This window comes from Lepisosteus oculatus, chromosome 14 (assembly GCF_040954835.1).
Source record: "Lepisosteus oculatus isolate fLepOcu1 chromosome 14, fLepOcu1.hap2, whole genome shotgun sequence".
Classification (NCBI taxonomy): Eukaryota; Metazoa; Chordata; class Actinopteri; order Semionotiformes; family Lepisosteidae; genus Lepisosteus; species Lepisosteus oculatus.
Window position 1 is genome coordinate 54,989,000 of NC_090709.1, and position 16,042 is coordinate 55,005,041.

Sequence of the window (16,042 nt, forward strand, 5' to 3'; positions counted from 1 at the left end):
AGCAGAAATGACAACCGAGGAGCCGAGAGATCATGTCAGCATTTCGCGTCTGAACGGAAAACACAAACGACCAACTCGGAATGACTTGCCTTTGACGCTTTTCAAAGTGTTCTTTGTGCACGACGACTGCGCCGCCTAGCAGATACAAAGGGGTTGTACAACTTTGAACTAGCAAATGGAAGAGGGCTAAGCCCCCTCTCTTTTAGCCCAGGTTCGATCTGTCTCCCAGAATCACCAGGGCGCACACACACACACACCCGTGCCGTTGAAGTGCTCTGCTTCATTTCTAAGTGCAACTCAACATTCACTCCTACCCCGAGTGCAGAAAAGACAGCATCCACAGCAACAACAGCTCAGGTCTCTGCACAGGAGCTAAGCTGCCCTCATCTCCTCTGCTCTGCGGCTCCTGCGGAGTGGAGTCCTGCCTGGAGCCGTGTTTGCAGGCGGCGGCTCCCCGCGCCCTGTCTGGGCGTCGTGTCCAAGAGCTCCTGGGAGGAAGAGCGAGCCCTCCCACTCGGGGGCTTTTCCACGGTCTGTGTGAGGAGGGGCGGGTGTGTCCAGTAGCTTATCGAGCGGAAGCCTGGGGCGGCGGAGAGCTGTGATCGTGCAGACCTTGAGGTGTCACCTCTTTGTCTGCTTTCCCGCCCCCCCTCCGCCCAAGCTCTGCTCCAAAGTAGCCCGGCAACCCCTCACACCTGCACGTGTCACAACCTAAGGTGCGGTCATGAGACACCCATGGCGTGTCGTTCTGTTCTTGCTAATTGTTTCCTGCCCGTCGCAGGCAGGAGTCCATGCGAGGAAGATGCGCTGGACAGAGCTCAGAGGGCGCAGCTGGGTGGCTTTCCTTCTGAGTGACGTTCCTGCAACACTCTCCCGCTACTCTTGGTGCGCTCATGCCACAACACAGGAAGGCTGGAGCAGGTGGCTGTGGGCTTTGCGCACTGCCGAAATAGCTCAGTTGGGAGAGCGTTAGACTGAAGATCTAAAGGTCCCTGGTTCGATCCCGGGTTTTGGCATTTTGTTTCATCGCGCCCTTTGTTCCTCTCTCCAGCGCCACCTGCCTAAAGTGACGCGTCCCTTTCTCAGCCCGAAACGCAAGCGAGACACCAGCAGCAGTCCCTACAGGTTTCCGTAGTGTAGCGGCTATCACGTTCGCCTAACACGCGAAAGGTCCCCGGTTCGAGACCGGGCGGAAACAGGCTCGTTTTGCACGCTCCTGTACTTCACAGAGGTCTTGAGCGACCGGTCATTTGTTCCCAATGTATTTCCGGTGCCTTCGTGCACTCTTGTACCAAACGCACGTTCCTTCTGTACGCGGAGCCGATCATTTGCAATTGGGCTGTGCCGACAGACCAGGTCGAGCTCTGTCGGCTCAAAAGCAGCGCAGGACCTGCAAGAACAACAGAAAGATTAGCATCCAGCGGGGGCCTCTTAGTGAGCCCAAGAGCTCATCAAGAATCGGCTCCAGCAACAGGGCTGGGCGCATTGTTCCATTCTCCGCCCACTCTCGGTGTAAACAAGTCCCTCCTGGTCTCTGCTTGAAATGCACTTTCCTGCGTTTGCTTTGGTGTAACTGGCTTCCCCTGCATGGGCGAATGTGAAGAAGATCCTTAGTAAGTCATTGAAGAAAACCGAGAAGAGGTCGGAGTGGCCTCTGTCGTTCATCAACGATCCAGTCAGGCAGTACTCCTCTGTAAAGCGCCGTTCGTTCACGTCGATTGGCTTTTTTTTGCCTTCATTCGCGCGAGTAGTAAAAGCAGACGCCCCTATTCTGCCGTGACCCGGATTCGAACCGGGGTTGTTGCGGCCACAACGCAAAGTACTGACCACTATACGATCACAGCGAGTTACCGAGACACACGCGGCAGGGCGGAAAGGGCTGTGCTCTCTTCGTGTGACATAATTCGGAAAAGTCCTGACGTTGCATTTCAACTGAGCCCCAGTATACATCGACCCTTCGACACTCTGAGTGACAACTCTCTTGCGTGTTTTCTCATATTTATGTAGTTTGCTTGCTTGATGCCGTGAACAGCATGGTTGTTCGCTGCCATATAGTCTAGCGGTTAGGGTTCCTGGTTTTCACCCAGGCGGTTCGACTCGGTTTTGCCTCCTGCTTTCCAAAAGATCAGCACCGTGTACGAAAGAGCCGCATTAAAACTACTCGAACGTGCAAAACGTGCGAGAAGAGGGGGCGCTTGTTTCCAACCGAAACTTCTCGCGTGTGAGACGAGCTGATCATCGCTGTGGGAGGGTTACTCTGGTAGACAGGGCTGACCTTCGGCAATAGGATTTATAGTCTCCAAGATGATATTTGCACTTTCTGGAGAGGCGATTTTCTCCACTTCAGTAGCCCGATTTCGTCGATTGCGTGGAGAGGGCTGTAGAATGTGGCGCCGCCTTTCCTGCTCCGTCCATGACAGGCGTGCTGGTCTCTGGAGAGAGAGCACGGTCCATCAGCGCACTCCAATAAAGGCACTGGAAGCAGCTAAATCGCATTGGCGAAGCTCAGCGCTGGGCCGCTGGGCACGTCTTACCACCGTTTCCGTAGTGTAGTGGTTATCACGTTCGCCTCACACGCGAAAGGTCCCCGGTTCGAAACCGGGCGGAAACAGACATCTTTTGTCGCCAGGCACAAAAGGGGATTGGGGATTCGCCTAGCGCTGTGATCGAACAGACCCACTGGACCCACCTCTTAGTGTGGCGGGATCTGCACAGTGCATGTCACAGCGCATCCTGCTTTCACTTCAAGGCGCGTCCTGATGCACCCCAGTCTCCCGCGTGACAGGTGGGGACAGGTGACAGGTCCTATACTAACGAGGAAGACATCGCTCTCTCCGACCCCCGGCATCGTGTCCCGACCCACCGTGCTGGAAGCCGACGCGTGCTGTGATTCCTTTACGGAGCAGAAATGACAACCGAGGAGCCGAGAGATCATTTCAGCATTTCGCGTCTGAACGGAAAACACAAACGACCAACTCGGAATGACTTGCCTTTGACGCTTCTCAAAGCGTTCTTTGTGCATCGAACAGACCCACTCACCTCTTAGTGTGGCGGGATCTGCACAGTGCATGTCGCAGCGCTTCCTGCTTTCACTTCAATGTGCTTCCTGATGTCGAGTCGACTGCCGTGCGGAGGCTCTGAAAGCGAGAGCAATGAAAAGGTGCACGACGCTGTGAAAGAAAACAGAGAAGTGAAAGGCAGTCATTTCTCTAAGGAGGTGAAAGAAAAGCTACTCCCCGTCGGGGAATCGAACCCCGGTCTCCCGCGTGACAGGCGGGGATACTTGCCACTATACTAACGAGGAAGACATCGCTCTCTCCAACCCCCGGCATCGTGTCCCGACCCAGCATGCTGGAAGCCGACGCGTGCTGTGATCCCTTTACGGAGCAGAAATGACAACCGAGGAGCCGAGAGATCATGTCAGCATTTCGCGTCTGAACGGAAAACACAAACGACCAACTCGGAATGACTTGCCTTTGACGCTTTTCAAAGTGTTCTTTGTGCACGACGACTGCGCCGCCTAGCAGATACAAAGGGGTTGTACAACTTTGAACTAGCAAATGGAAGAGGGCTAAGCCCCCTCTCTTTTAGCCCAGGTTCGATCTGTCTCCCAGAATCACCAGGGCGCACACACACACACACCCGTGCCGTTGAAGTGCTCTGCTTCATTTCTAAGTGCAACTCAACATTCACTCCTACCCCGAGTGCAGAAAAGACAGCATCCACAGCAACAACAGCTCAGGTCTCTGCACAGGAGCTAAGCTGCCCTCATCTCCTCTGCTCTGCGGCTCCTGCGGAGTGGAGTCCTGCCTGGAGCCGTGTTTGCAGGCGGCGGCTCCCCGCGCCCTGTCTGGGCGTCGTGTCCAAGAGCTCCTGGGAGGAAGAGCGAGCCCTCCCACTCGGGGGCTTTTCCACGGTCTGTGTGAGGAGGGGCGGGTGTGTCCAGTAGCTTATCGAGCGGAAGCCTGGGGCGGCGGAGAGCTGTGATCGTGCAGACCTTGAGGTGTCACCTCTTTGTCTGCTTTCCCGCCCCCCCTCCGCCCAAGCTCTGCTCCAAAGTAGCCCGGCAACCCCTCACACCTGCACGTGTCACAACCTAAGGTGCGGTCATGAGACACCCATGGCGTGTCGTTCTGTTCTTGCTAATTGTTTCCTGCCCGTCGCAGGCAGGAGTCCATGCGAGGAAGATGCGCTGGACAGAGCTCAGAGGGCGCAGCTGGGTGGCTTTCCTTCTGAGTGACGTTCCTGCAACACTCTCCCGCTACTCTTGGTGCGCTCATGCCACAACACAGGAAGGCTGGAGCAGGTGGCTGTGGGCTTTGTGCACTGCCGAAATAGCTCAGTTGGGAGAGCGTTAGACTGAAGATCTAAAGGTCCCTGGTTCGATCCCGGGTTTCGGCACTTTGTTTCATCGCGCCCTTTGTTCCTCTCTCCAGCGCCACCTGCCTAAAGTGACGCGTCCCTTTCTCAGCCCGAAACGCAAGCGAGACACCAGCAGCAGTCCCTACAGGTTTCCGTAGTGTAGCGGCTATCACGTTCGCCTAACACGCGAAAGGTCCCCGGTTCGAGACCGGGCGGAAACAGCCTCGTTTTGCACGCTCCTGTACTTCACAGAGGTCTTGAGCGACCGGTCATTTGTTCCCAATGTATTTCCGGTGCCTTCGTGCACTCTTGTACCAAACGCACGTTCCTTCTGTACGCGGAGCCGATCATTTGCAATTGGGCTGTGCCGACAGACCAGGTCGAGCTCTGTCGGCTCAAAAGCAGCGCAGGACCTGCAAGAACAACAGAAAGATTAGCATCCAGCGGGGGCCTCTTAGTGAGCCCAAGAGCTCATCAAGAATCGGCTCCAGCAACAGGGCTGGGCGCATTGTTCCATTCTCCGCCCACTCTCGGTGTAAACAAGTCCCTCCTGGTCTCTGCTTGAAATGCACTTTCCTGCGTTTGCTTTGGTGTAACTGGCTTCCCCTGCATGGGCGAATGTGAAGAAGATCCTTAGTAAGTCATTGAAGAAAACCGAGAAGAGGTCGGAGTGGCCTCTGTCGTTCATCAACGATCCAGTCAGGCAGTACTCCTCTGTAAAGCGCCGTTCGTTCACGTCGATTGGCTTTTTTTTGCCTTCATTCGCGCGAGTAGTAAAAGCAGACGCCCCTATTCTGCCGTGACCCGGATTCGAACCGGGGTTGTTGCGGCCACAACGCAAAGTACTGACCACTATACGATCACAGCGAGTTACCGAGACACACGCGGCAGGGCGGAAAGGGCTGTGCTCTCTTCGTGTGACATAATTCGGAAAAGTCCTGACGTTGCATTTCAACTGAGCCCCAGTATACATCGACCCTTCGACACTCTGAGTGACAACTCTCTTGCGTGTTTTCTCATATTTATGTAGTTTGCTTGCTTGATGCCGTGAACAGCATGGTTGTTCGCTGCCATATAGTCTAGCGGTTAGGGTTCCTGGTTTTCACCCAGGCGGTTCGACTCGGTTTTGCCTCCTGCTTTCCAAAAGATCAGCACCGTGTACGAAAGAGCCGCATTAAAACTACTCGAACGTGCAAAACGTGCGAGAAGAGGGGGCGCTTGTTTCCAACCGAAACTTCTCGCGTGTGAGACGAGCTGATCATCGCTGTGGGAGGGTTACTCTGGTAGACAGGGCTGACCTTCGGCAATAGGATTTATAGTCTCCAAGATGATATTTGCACTTTCTGGAGAGGCGATTTTCTCCACTTCAGTAGCCCGATTTCGTCGATTGCGTGGAGAGGGCTGTAGAATGTGGCGCCGCCTTTCCTGCTCCGTCCATGACAGGCGTGCTGGTCTCTGGAGAGAGAGCACGGTCCATCAGCGCACTCCAATAAAGGCACTGGAAGCAGCTAAATCGCATTGGCGAAGCTCAGCGCTGGGCCGCTGGGCACGTCTTACCACCGTTTCCGTAGTGTAGTGGTTATCACGTTCGCCTCACACGCGAAAGGTCCCCGGTTCGAAACCGGGCGGAAACAGACATCTTTTGTCGCCAGGCACAAAAGGGGATTGGGGATTCGCCTAGCGCTGTGATCGAACAGACCCACTGGACCCACCTCTTAGTGTGGCGGGATCTGCACAGTGCATGTCACAGCGCATCCTGCTTTCACTTCAAGGCGCGTCCTGATGCACCCCAGTCTCCCGCGTGACAGGTGGGGACAGGTGACAGGTCCTATACTAACGAGGAAGACATCGCTCTCTCCGACCCCCGGCATCGTGTCCCGACCCACCGTGCTGGAAGCCGACGCGTGCTGTGATTCCTTTACGGAGCAGAAATGACAACCGAGGAGCCGAGAGATCATTTCAGCACTTCGCGTCTGAACGGAAAACACAAACGACCAACTCGGAATGACTTGCCTTTGACGCTTCTCAAAGCGTTCTTTGTGCATCGAACAGACCCACTCACCTCTTAGTGTGGCGGGATCTGCACAGTGCATGTCGCAGCGCTTCCTGCTTTCACTTCAATGTGCTTCCTGATGTCGAGTCGACTGCCGTGCGGAGGCTCTGAAAGCGAGAGCAATGAAAAGGTGCACGACGCTGTGAAAGAAAACAGAGAAGTGAAAGGCAGTCATTTCTCTAAGGAGGTGAAAGAAAAGCTACTCCCCGTCGGGGAATCGAACCCCGGTCTCCCGCGTGACAGGCGGGGATACTTGCCACTATACTAACGAGGAAGACATCGCTCTCTCCAACCCCCGGCATCGTGTCCCGACCCAGCATGCTGGAAGCCGACGCGTGCTGTGATCCCTTTACGGAGCAGAAATGACAACCGAGGAGCCGAGAGATCATGTCAACATTTCGCGTCTGAACGGAAAACACAAACGACCAACTCGGAATGACTTGCCTTTGACGCTTTTCAAAGTGTTCTTTGTGCACGATGACTGCGCCGCCTAGCAGATACAAAGGGGTTGTACAACTTTGAACTAGCAAATGGAAGAGGGCTAAGCCCCCTCTCTTTTAGCCCAGGTTCGATCTGTCTCCCAGAATCACCAGGGCGCACACACACACACACCCGTGCCGTTGAAGTGCTCTGCTTCATTTCTAAGTGCAACTCAACATTCACTCCTACCCCGAGTGCAGAAAAGACAGCATCCACAGCAACAACAGCTCAGGTCTCTGCACAGGAGCTAAGCTGCCCTCATCTCCTCTGCTCTGCGGCTCCTGCGGAGTGGAGTCCTGCCTGGAGCCGTGTTTGCAGGCGGCGGCTCCCCGCGCCCTGTCTGGGCGTCGTGTCCAAGAGCTCCTGGGAGGAAGAGCGAGCCCTCCCACTCGGGGGCTTTTCCACGGTCTGTGTGAGGAGGGGCGGGTGTGTCCAGTAGCTTATCGAGCGGAAGCCTGGGGCGGCGGAGAGCTGTGATCGTGCAGACCTTGAGGTGTCACCTCTTTGTCTGCTTTCCCGCCCCCCCTCCGCCCAAGCTCTGCTCCAAAGTAGCCCGGCAACCCCTCACACCTGCAGGTGTCACAACCTAAGGTGCGGTCATGAGACACCCATGGCGTGTCGTTCTGTTCTTGCTAATTGTTTCCTGCCCGTCGCAGGCAGGAGTCCATGCGAGGAAGATGCGCTGGACAGAGCTCAGAGGGCGCAGCTGGGTGGCTTTCCTTCTGAGTGACGTTCCTGCAACACTCTCCCGCTACTCTTGGTGCGCTCATGCCACAACACAGGAAGGCTGGAGCAGGTGGCTGTGGGCTTTGCGCACTGCCGAAATAGCTCAGTTGGGAGAGCGTTAGACTGAAGATCTAAAGGTCCCTGGTTCGATCCCGGGTTTCGGCATTTTGTTTCATCGCGCCCTTTGTTCCTCTCTCCAGCGCCACCTGCCTAAAGTGACGCGTCCCTTTCTCAGCCCGAAACGCAAGCGAGACACCAGCAGCAGTCCCTACAGGTTTCCGTAGTGTAGCGGCTATCACGTTCGCCTAACACGCGAAAGGTCCCCGGTTCGAGACCGGGCGGAAACAGCCTCGTTTTGCACGCTCCTGTACTTCACAGAGGTCTTGAGCGACCGGTCATTTGTTCCCAATGTATTTCCGGTGCCTTCGTGCACTCTTGTACCAAACGCACGTTCCTTCTGTACGCGGAGCCGATCATTTGCAATTGGGCTGTGCCGACAGACCAGGTCGAGCTCTGTCGGCTCAAAAGCAGCGCAGGACCTGCAAGAACAACAGAAAGATTAGCATCCAGCGGGGGCCTCTTAGTGAGCCTAAGAGCTCATCAAGAATCGGCTCCAGCAACAGGGCTGGGCGCATTGTTCCATTCTCCGCCCACTCTCGGTGTAAACAAGTCCCTCCTGGTCTCTGCTTGAAATGCACTTTCCTGCGTTTGCTTTGGTGTAACTGGCTTCCCCTGCATGGGCGAATGTGAAGAAGATCCTTAGTAAGTCATTGAAGAAAACCGAGAAGAGGTCGGAGTGGCCTCTGTCGTTCATCAACGATCCAGTCAGGCAGTACTCCTCTGTAAAGCGCCGTTCGTTCACGTCGATTGGCTTTTTTTTGCCTTCATTCGCGCGAGTAGTAAAAGCAGACGCCCCTATTCTGCCGTGACCCGGATTCGAACCGGGGTTGTTGCGGCCACAACGCAAAGTACTGACCACTATACGATCACAGCGAGTTACCGAGACACAGGCGGCAGGGCGGAAAGGGCTGTGCTCTCTTCGTGTGACATAATTCGGAAAAGTCCTGACGTTGCATTTCAACTGAGCCCCAGTATACATCGACCCTTCGACACTCTGAGTGACAACTCTCTTGCGTGTTTTCTCATATTTATGTAGTTTGCTTGCTTGATGCCGTGAACAGCATGGTTGTTCGCTGCCATATAGTCTAGCGGTTAGGGTTCCTGGTTTTCACCCAGGCGGTTCGACTCGGTTTTGCCTCCTGCTTTCCAAAAGATCAGCACCGTGTACGAAAGAGCCGCATTAAAACTACTCGAACGTGCAAAACGTGCGAGAAGAGGGGGCGCTTGTTTCCAACCGAAACTTCTCGCGTGTGAGACGAGCTGATCATCGCTGTGGGAGGGTTACTCTGGTAGACAGGGCTGACCTTCGGCAATAGGATTTATAGTCTCCAAGATGATATTTGCACTTTCTGGAGAGGCGATTTTCTCCACTTCAGTAGCCCGATTTCGTCGATTGCGTGGAGAGGGCTGTAGAATGTGGCGCCGCCTTTCCTGCTCCGTCCATGACAGGCGTGCTGGTCTCTGGAGAGAGAGCACGGTCCATCAGCGCACTCCAATAAAGGCACTGGAAGCAGCTAAATCGCATTGGCGAAGCTCAGCGCTGGGCCGCTGGGCACGTCTTACCACCGTTTCCGTAGTGTAGTGGTTATCACGTTCGCCTCACACGCGAAAGGTCCCCGGTTCGAAACCGGGCGGAAACAGACATCTTTTGTCGCCAGGCACAAAAGGGGATTGGGGATTCGCCTAGCGCTGTGATCGAACAGACCCACTGGACCCACCTCTTAGTGTGGCGGGATCTGCACAGTGCATGTCGCAGCGCTTCCTGCTTTCACTTCAATGTGCTTCCTGATGTCGAGTCGACTGCCGTGCGGAGGCTCTGAAAGCGAGAGCAATGAAAAGGTGCACGACGCTGTGAAAGAAAACAGAGAAGTGAAAGGCAGTCATTTCTCTAAGGAGGTGAAAGAAAAGCTACTCCCCGTCGGGGAATCGAACCCCGGTCTCCCGCGTGACAGGCGGGGAGACTTGCCACTATACTAACGAGGAAGACATCGCTCTCTCCAACCCCCGGCATCGTGTCCCGACCCAGCATGCTGGAAGCCGACGCGTGCTGTGATCCCTTTACGGAGCAGAAATGACAACCGAGGAGCCGAGAGATCATGTCAGCATTTCGCGTCTGAACGGAAAACACAAACGACCAACTCGGAATGACTTGCCTTTGACGCTTTTCAAAGTGTTCTTTGTGCACGACGACTGCGCCGCCTAGCAGATACAAAGGGGTTGTACAACTTTGAACTAGCAAATGGAAGAGGGCTAAGCCCCCTCTCTTTTAGCCCAGGTTCGATCTGTCTCCCAGAATCACCAGGGCGCACACACACACACACCCGTGCCGTTGAAGTGCTCTGCTTCATTTCTAAGTGCAACTCAACATTCACTCCTACCCCGAGTGCAGAAAAGACAGCATCCACAGCAACAACAGCTCAGGTCTCTGCACAGGAGCTAAGCTGCCCTCATCTCCTCTGCTCTGCGGCTCCTGCGGAGTGGAGTCCTGCCTGGAGCCGTGTTTGCAGGCGGCGGCTCCCCGCGCCCTGTCTGGGCGTCGTGTCCAAGAGCTCCTGGGAGGAAGAGCGAGCCCTCCCACTCGGGGGCTTTTCCACGGTCTGTGTGAGGAGGGGCGGGTGTGTCCAGTAGCTTATCGAGCGGAAGCCTGGGGCGGCGGAGAGCTGTGATCGTGCAGACCTTGAGGTGTCACCTCTTTGTCTGCTTTCCCGCCCCCCCTCCGCCCAAGCTCTGCTCCAAAGTAGCCCGGCAACCCCTCACACCTGCACGTGTCACAACCTAAGGTGCGGTCATGAGACACCCATGGCGTGTCGTTCTGTTCTTGCTAATTGTTTCCTGCCCGTCGCAGGCAGGAGTCCATGCGAGGAAGATGCGCTGGACAGAGCTCAGAGGGCGCAGCTGGGTGGCTTTCCTTCTGAGTGACGTTCCTGCAACACTCTCCCGCTACTCTTGGTGCGCTCATGCCACAACACAGGAAGGCTGGAGCAGGTGGCTGTGGGCTTTGCGCACTGCCGAAATAGCTCAGTTGGGAGAGCGTTAGACTGAAGATCTAAAGGTCCCTGGTTCGATCCCGGGTTTCGGCATTTTGTTTCATCGCGCCCTTTGTTCCTCTCTCCAGCGCCACCTGCCTAAAGTGACGCGTCCCTTTCTCAGCCCGAAACGCAAGCGAGACACCAGCAGCAGTCCCTACAGGTTTCCGTAGTGTAGCGGCTATCACGTTCGCCTAACACGCGAAAGGTCCCCGGTTCGAGACCGGGCGGAAACAGCCTCGTTTTGCACGCTCCTGTACTTCACAGAGGTCTTGAGCGACCGGTCATTTGTTCCCAATGTATTTCCGGTGCCTTCGTGCACTCTTGTACCAAACGCACGTTCCTTCTGTACGCGGAGCCGATCATTTGCAATTGGGCTGTGCCGACAGACCAGGTCGAGCTCTGTCGGCTCAAAAGCAGCGCAGGACCTGCAAGAACAACAGAAAGATTAGCATCCAGCGGGGGCCTCTTAGTGAGCCCAAGAGCTCATCAAGAATCGGCTCCAGCAACAGGGCTGGGCGCATTGTTCCATTCTCCGCCCACTCTCGGTGTAAACAAGTCCCTCCTGGTCTCTGCTTGAAATGCACTTTCCTGCGTTTGCTTTGGTGTAACTGGCTTCCCCTGCATGGGCGAATGTGAAGAAGATCCTTAGTAAGTCATTGAAGAAAACCGAGAAGAGGTCGGAGTGGCCTCTGTCGTTCATCAACGATCCAGTCAGGCAGTACTCCTCTGTAAAGCGCCGTTCGTTCACGTCGATTGGCTTTTTTTTGCCTTCATTCGCGCGAGTAGTAAAAGCAGACGCCCCTATTCTGCCGTGACCCGGATTCGAACCGGGGTTGTTGCGGCCACAACGCAAAGTACTGACCACTATACGATCACAGCGAGTTACCGAGACACACGCGGCAGGGCGGAAAGGGCTGTGCTCTCTTCGTGTGACATAATTCGGAAAAGTCCTGACGTTGCATTTCAACTGAGCCCCAGTATACATCGACCCTTCGACACTCTGAGTGACAACTCTCTTGCGTGTTTTCTCATATTTATGTAGTTTGCTTGCTTGATGCCGTGAACAGCATGGTTGTTCGCTGCCATATAGTCTAGCGGTTAGGGTTCCTGGTTTTCACCCAGGCGGTTCGACTCGGTTTTGCCTCCTGCTTTCCAAAAGATCAGCACCGTGTACGAAAGAGCCGCATTAAAACTACTCGAACGTGCAAAACGTGCGAGAAGAGGGGGCGCTTGTTTCCAACCGAAACTTCTCGCGTGTGAGACGAGCTGATCATCGCTGTGGGAGGGTTACTCTGGTAGACAGGGCTGACCTTCGGCAATAGGATTTATAGTCTCCAAGATGATATTTGCACTTTCTGGAGAGGCGATTTTCTCCACTTCAGTAGCCCGATTTCGTCGATTGCGTGGAGAGGGCTGTAGAATGTGGCGCCGCCTTTCCTGCTCCGTCCATGACAGGCGTGCTGGTCTCTGGAGAGAGAGCACGGTCCATCAGCGCACTCCAATAAAGGCACTGGAAGCAGCTAAATCGCATTGGCGAAGCTCAGCGCTGGGCCGCTGGGCACGTCTTACCACCGTTTCCGTAGTGTAGTGGTTATCACGTTCGCCTCACATGCGAAAGGTCCCCTGTTCGAAACCGGGCGGAAACAGACATCTTTTGTCGCCAGGCACAAAAGGGGATTGGGGATTCGCCTAGCGCTGTGATCGAACAGACCCACTGGACCCACCTCTTAGTGTGGCGGGATCTGCACAGTGCATGTCACAGCGCATCCTGCTTTCACTTCAAGGCGCGTCCTGATGCACCCCAGTCTCCCGCGTGACAGGTGGGGACAGGTGACAGGTCCTATACTAACGAGGAAGACATCGCTCTCTCCGACCCCCGGCATCGTGTCCCGACCCACCGTGCTGGAAGCCGACGCGTGCTGTGATTCCTTTACGGAGCAGAAATGACAACCGAGGAGCCGAGAGATCATTTCAGCATTTCGCGTCTGAACGGAAAACACAAACGACCAACTCGGAATGACTTGCCTTTGACGCTTCTCAAAGCGTTCTTTGTGCATCGAACAGACCCACTCACCTCTTAGTGTGGCGGGATCTGCACAGTGCATGTCGCAGCGCTTCCTGCTTTCACTTCAATGTGCTTCCTGATGTCGAGTCGACTGCCGTGCGGAGGCTCTGAAAGCGAGAGCAATGAAAAGGTGCACGACGCTGTGAAAGAAAACAGAGAAGTGAAAGGCAGTCATTTCTCTAAGGAGGTGAAAGAAAAGCTACTCCCCGTCGGGGAATCGAACCCCGGTCTCCCGCGTGACAGGCGGGGATACTTGCCACTATACTAACGAGGAAGACATCGCTCTCTCCAACCCCCGGCATCGTGTCCCGACCCAGCATGCTGGAAGCCGACGCGTGCTGTGATCCCTTTACGGAGCAGAAATGACAACCGAGGAGCCGAGAGATCATGTCAGCATTTCGCGTCTGAACGGAAAACACAAACGACCAACTCGGAATGACTTGCCTTTGACGCTTTTCAAAGTGTTCTTTGTGCACGACGACTGCGCCGCCTAGCAGATACAAAGGGGTTGTACAACTTTGAACTAGCAAATGGAAGAGGGCTAAGCCCCCTCTCTTTTAGCCCAGGTTCGATCTGTCTCCCAGAATCACCAGGGCGCACACACACACACACCCGTGCCGTTGAAGTGCTCTGCTTCATTTCTAAGTGCAACTCAACATTCACTCCTACCCCGAGTGCAGAAAAGACAGCATCCACAGCAACAACAGCTCAGGTCTCTGCACAGGAGCTAAGCTGCCCTCATCTCCTCTGCTCTGCGGCTCCTGCGGAGTGGAGTCCTGCCTGGAGCCGTGTTTGCAGGCGGCGGCTCCCCGCGCCCTGTCTGGGCGTCGTGTCCAAGAGCTCCTGGGAGGAAGAGCGAGCCCTCCCACTCGGGGGCTTTTCCACGGTCTGTGTGAGGAGGGGCGGGTGTGTCCAGTAGCTTATCGAGCGGAAGCCTGGGGCGGCGGAGAGCTGTGATCGTGCAGACCTTGAGGTGTCACCTCTTTGTCTGCTTTCCCGCCCCCCCTCCGCCCAAGCTCTGCTCCAAAGTAGCCCGGCAACCCCTCACACCTGCAGGTGTCACAACCTAAGGTGCGGTCATGAGACACCCATGGCGTGTCGTTCTGTTCTTGCTAATTGTTTCCTGCCCGTCGCAGGCAGGAGTCCATGCGAGGAAGATGCGCTGGACAGAGCTCAGAGGGCGCAGCTGGGTGGCTTTCCTTCTGAGTGACGTTCCTGCAACACTCTCCCGCTACTCTTGGTGCGCTCATGCCACAACACAGGAAGGCTGGAGCAGGTGGCTGTGGGCTTTGCGCACTGCCGAAATAGCTCAGTTGGGAGAGCGTTAGACTGAAGATCTAAAGGTCCCTGGTTCGATCCCGGGTTTCGGCATTTTGTTTCATCGCGCCCTTTGTTCCTCTCTCCAGCGCCACCTGCCTAAAGTGACGCGTCCCTTTCTCAGCCCGAAACGCAAGCGAGACACCAGCAGCAGTCCCTACAGGTTTCCGTAGTGTAGCGGCTATCACGTTCGCCTAACACGCGAAAGGTCCCCGGTTCGAGACCGGGCGGAAACAGCCTCGTTTTGCACGCTCCTGTACTTCACAGAGGTCTTGAGCGACCGGTCATTTGTTCCCAATGTATTTCCGGTGCCTTCGTGCACTCTTGTACCAAACGCACGTTCCTTCTGTACGCGGAGCCGATCATTTGCAATTGGGCTGTGCCGACAGACCAGGTCGAGCTCTGTCGGCTCAAAAGCAGCGCAGGACCTGCAAGAACAACAGAAAGATTAGCATCCAGCGGGGGCCTCTTAGTGAGCCCAAGAGCTCATCAAGAATCGGCTCCAGCAACAGGGCTGGGCGCATTGTTCCATTCTCCGCCCACTCTCGGTGTAAACAAGTCCCTCCTGGTCTCTGCTTGATATGCACTTTCCTGCGTTTGCTTTGGTGTAACTGGCTTCCCCTGCATGGGCGAATGTGAAGAAGATCCTTAGTAAGTCATTGAAGAAAACCGAGAAGAGGTCGGAGTGGCCTCTGTCGTTCATCAACGATCCAGTCAGGCAGTACTCCTCTGTAAAGCGCCGTTCGTTCACGTCGATTGGCTTTTTTTTGCCTTCATTCGCGCGAGTAGTAAAAGCAGACGCCCCTATTCTGCCGTGACCCGGATTCGAACCGGGGTTGTTGCGGCCACAACGCAAAGTACTGACCACTATACGATCACAGCGAGTTACCGAGACACACGCGGCAGGGCGGAAAGGGCTGTGCTCTCTTCGTGTGACATAATTCGGAAAAGTCCTGACGTTGCATTTCAACTGAGCCCCAGTATACATCGACCCTTCGACACTCTGAGTGACAACTCTCTTGCGTGTTTTCTCATATTTATGTAGTTTGCTTGCTTGATGCCGTGAACAGCATGGTTGTTCGCTGCCATATAGTCTAGCGGTTAGGGTTCCTGGTTTTCACCCAGGCGGTTCGACTCGGTTTTGCCTCCTGCTTTCCAAAAGATCAGCACCGTGTACGAAAGAGCCGCATTAAAACTACTCGAACGTGCAAAACGTGCGAGAAGAGGGGGCGCTTGTTTCCAACCGAAACTTCTCGCGTGTGAGACGAGCTGATCATCGCTGTGGGAGGGTTACTCTGGTAGACAGGGCTGACCTTCGGCAATAGGATTTATAGTCTCCAAGATGATATTTGCACTTTCTGGAGAGGCGATTTTCTCCACTTCAGTAGCCCGATTTCGTCGATTGCGTGGAGAGGGCTGTAGAATGTGGCGCCGCCTTTCCTGCTCCGTCCATGACAGGCGTGCTGGTCTCTGGAGAGAGAGCACGGTCCATCAGCGCACTCCAATAAAGGCACTGGAAGCAGCTAAATCGCATTGGCGAAGCTCAGCGCTGGGCCGCTGGGCATGTCTTACCACCGTTTCCGTAGTGTAGTGGTTATCACGTTCGCCTCACACGCGAAAGGTCCCCGGTTCGAAACCGGGCGGAAACAGACATCTTTTGTCGCCAGGCACAAAAGGGGATTGGGGATTCGCCTAGCGCTGTGATCGAACAGACCCACTGGACCCACCTCTTAGTGTGGCGGGATCTGTACAGTGCATGTCACAGCGCATCCTGCTTTCACTTCAAGGCGCGTCCTGATGCACCCCAGTCTCCCGCGTGACAGGTGGGGACAGGTGACAGGTCCTATACTAACGAGGAAGACATCGCTCTCTCCGACCCCCGGCATCGTG

At 55.2% G+C, this 16,042-nt stretch overlaps 23 non-coding genes across 23 annotated transcripts; 15 read left to right on the plus strand and 8 right to left on the minus strand.

The window, feature by feature from the left end:
- The first annotated feature begins 943 nt into the window (after positions 1-943).
- trnaf-gaa (transfer RNA phenylalanine (anticodon GAA)) lies at positions 944-1,016 on the plus strand. Its single transcript has one exon. It is a non-coding gene; the product is annotated as a tRNA-Phe (tRNA).
- A 109-nt stretch (positions 1,017-1,125) lies between these two features.
- On the plus strand, positions 1,126-1,198 carry trnav-aac (transfer RNA valine (anticodon AAC)). Its single transcript has one exon. It is a non-coding gene; the product is annotated as a tRNA-Val (tRNA).
- Positions 1,199-1,772: 574 nt separating this feature from the next.
- On the minus strand, positions 1,773-1,844 carry trnah-gug (transfer RNA histidin (anticodon GUG)). The gene has a single exon. It is a non-coding gene; the product is annotated as a tRNA-His (tRNA).
- Positions 1,845-2,538: 694 nt separating this feature from the next.
- On the plus strand, positions 2,539-2,611 carry trnav-cac (transfer RNA valine (anticodon CAC)). Its single transcript has one exon. It is a non-coding gene; the product is annotated as a tRNA-Val (tRNA).
- Positions 2,612-3,232: 621 nt separating this feature from the next.
- On the minus strand, positions 3,233-3,304 carry trnad-guc (transfer RNA aspartic acid (anticodon GUC)). The gene has a single exon. It is a non-coding gene; the product is annotated as a tRNA-Asp (tRNA).
- Positions 3,305-4,328: 1,024 nt separating this feature from the next.
- Positions 4,329-4,401, plus strand: trnaf-gaa (transfer RNA phenylalanine (anticodon GAA)). The gene has a single exon. It is a non-coding gene; the product is annotated as a tRNA-Phe (tRNA).
- A 109-nt stretch (positions 4,402-4,510) lies between these two features.
- Positions 4,511-4,583, plus strand: trnav-aac (transfer RNA valine (anticodon AAC)). The gene has a single exon. It is a non-coding gene; the product is annotated as a tRNA-Val (tRNA).
- Positions 4,584-5,157: 574 nt separating this feature from the next.
- Positions 5,158-5,229, minus strand: trnah-gug (transfer RNA histidin (anticodon GUG)). The gene has a single exon. It is a non-coding gene; the product is annotated as a tRNA-His (tRNA).
- A 694-nt stretch (positions 5,230-5,923) lies between these two features.
- Positions 5,924-5,996, plus strand: trnav-cac (transfer RNA valine (anticodon CAC)). The gene has a single exon. It is a non-coding gene; the product is annotated as a tRNA-Val (tRNA).
- A 621-nt stretch (positions 5,997-6,617) lies between these two features.
- trnad-guc (transfer RNA aspartic acid (anticodon GUC)) lies at positions 6,618-6,689 on the minus strand. Its single transcript has one exon. It is a non-coding gene; the product is annotated as a tRNA-Asp (tRNA).
- A 1,024-nt stretch (positions 6,690-7,713) lies between these two features.
- On the plus strand, positions 7,714-7,786 carry trnaf-gaa (transfer RNA phenylalanine (anticodon GAA)). The gene has a single exon. It is a non-coding gene; the product is annotated as a tRNA-Phe (tRNA).
- A 109-nt stretch (positions 7,787-7,895) lies between these two features.
- Positions 7,896-7,968, plus strand: trnav-aac (transfer RNA valine (anticodon AAC)). The gene has a single exon. It is a non-coding gene; the product is annotated as a tRNA-Val (tRNA).
- A 574-nt stretch (positions 7,969-8,542) lies between these two features.
- Positions 8,543-8,614, minus strand: trnah-gug (transfer RNA histidin (anticodon GUG)). The gene has a single exon. It is a non-coding gene; the product is annotated as a tRNA-His (tRNA).
- Positions 8,615-9,308: 694 nt separating this feature from the next.
- trnav-cac (transfer RNA valine (anticodon CAC)) lies at positions 9,309-9,381 on the plus strand. The gene has a single exon. It is a non-coding gene; the product is annotated as a tRNA-Val (tRNA).
- A 1,367-nt stretch (positions 9,382-10,748) lies between these two features.
- Positions 10,749-10,821, plus strand: trnaf-gaa (transfer RNA phenylalanine (anticodon GAA)). Its single transcript has one exon. It is a non-coding gene; the product is annotated as a tRNA-Phe (tRNA).
- A 109-nt stretch (positions 10,822-10,930) lies between these two features.
- Positions 10,931-11,003, plus strand: trnav-aac (transfer RNA valine (anticodon AAC)). Its single transcript has one exon. It is a non-coding gene; the product is annotated as a tRNA-Val (tRNA).
- Positions 11,004-11,577: 574 nt separating this feature from the next.
- trnah-gug (transfer RNA histidin (anticodon GUG)) lies at positions 11,578-11,649 on the minus strand. The gene has a single exon. It is a non-coding gene; the product is annotated as a tRNA-His (tRNA).
- Positions 11,650-12,343: 694 nt separating this feature from the next.
- Positions 12,344-12,416, plus strand: trnav-cac (transfer RNA valine (anticodon CAC)). Its single transcript has one exon. It is a non-coding gene; the product is annotated as a tRNA-Val (tRNA).
- A 621-nt stretch (positions 12,417-13,037) lies between these two features.
- trnad-guc (transfer RNA aspartic acid (anticodon GUC)) lies at positions 13,038-13,109 on the minus strand. Its single transcript has one exon. It is a non-coding gene; the product is annotated as a tRNA-Asp (tRNA).
- A 1,024-nt stretch (positions 13,110-14,133) lies between these two features.
- On the plus strand, positions 14,134-14,206 carry trnaf-gaa (transfer RNA phenylalanine (anticodon GAA)). The gene has a single exon. It is a non-coding gene; the product is annotated as a tRNA-Phe (tRNA).
- Positions 14,207-14,315: 109 nt separating this feature from the next.
- On the plus strand, positions 14,316-14,388 carry trnav-aac (transfer RNA valine (anticodon AAC)). The gene has a single exon. It is a non-coding gene; the product is annotated as a tRNA-Val (tRNA).
- A 574-nt stretch (positions 14,389-14,962) lies between these two features.
- On the minus strand, positions 14,963-15,034 carry trnah-gug (transfer RNA histidin (anticodon GUG)). The gene has a single exon. It is a non-coding gene; the product is annotated as a tRNA-His (tRNA).
- A 694-nt stretch (positions 15,035-15,728) lies between these two features.
- Positions 15,729-15,801, plus strand: trnav-cac (transfer RNA valine (anticodon CAC)). Its single transcript has one exon. It is a non-coding gene; the product is annotated as a tRNA-Val (tRNA).
- Positions 15,802-16,042: the final 241 nt, after the last annotated feature.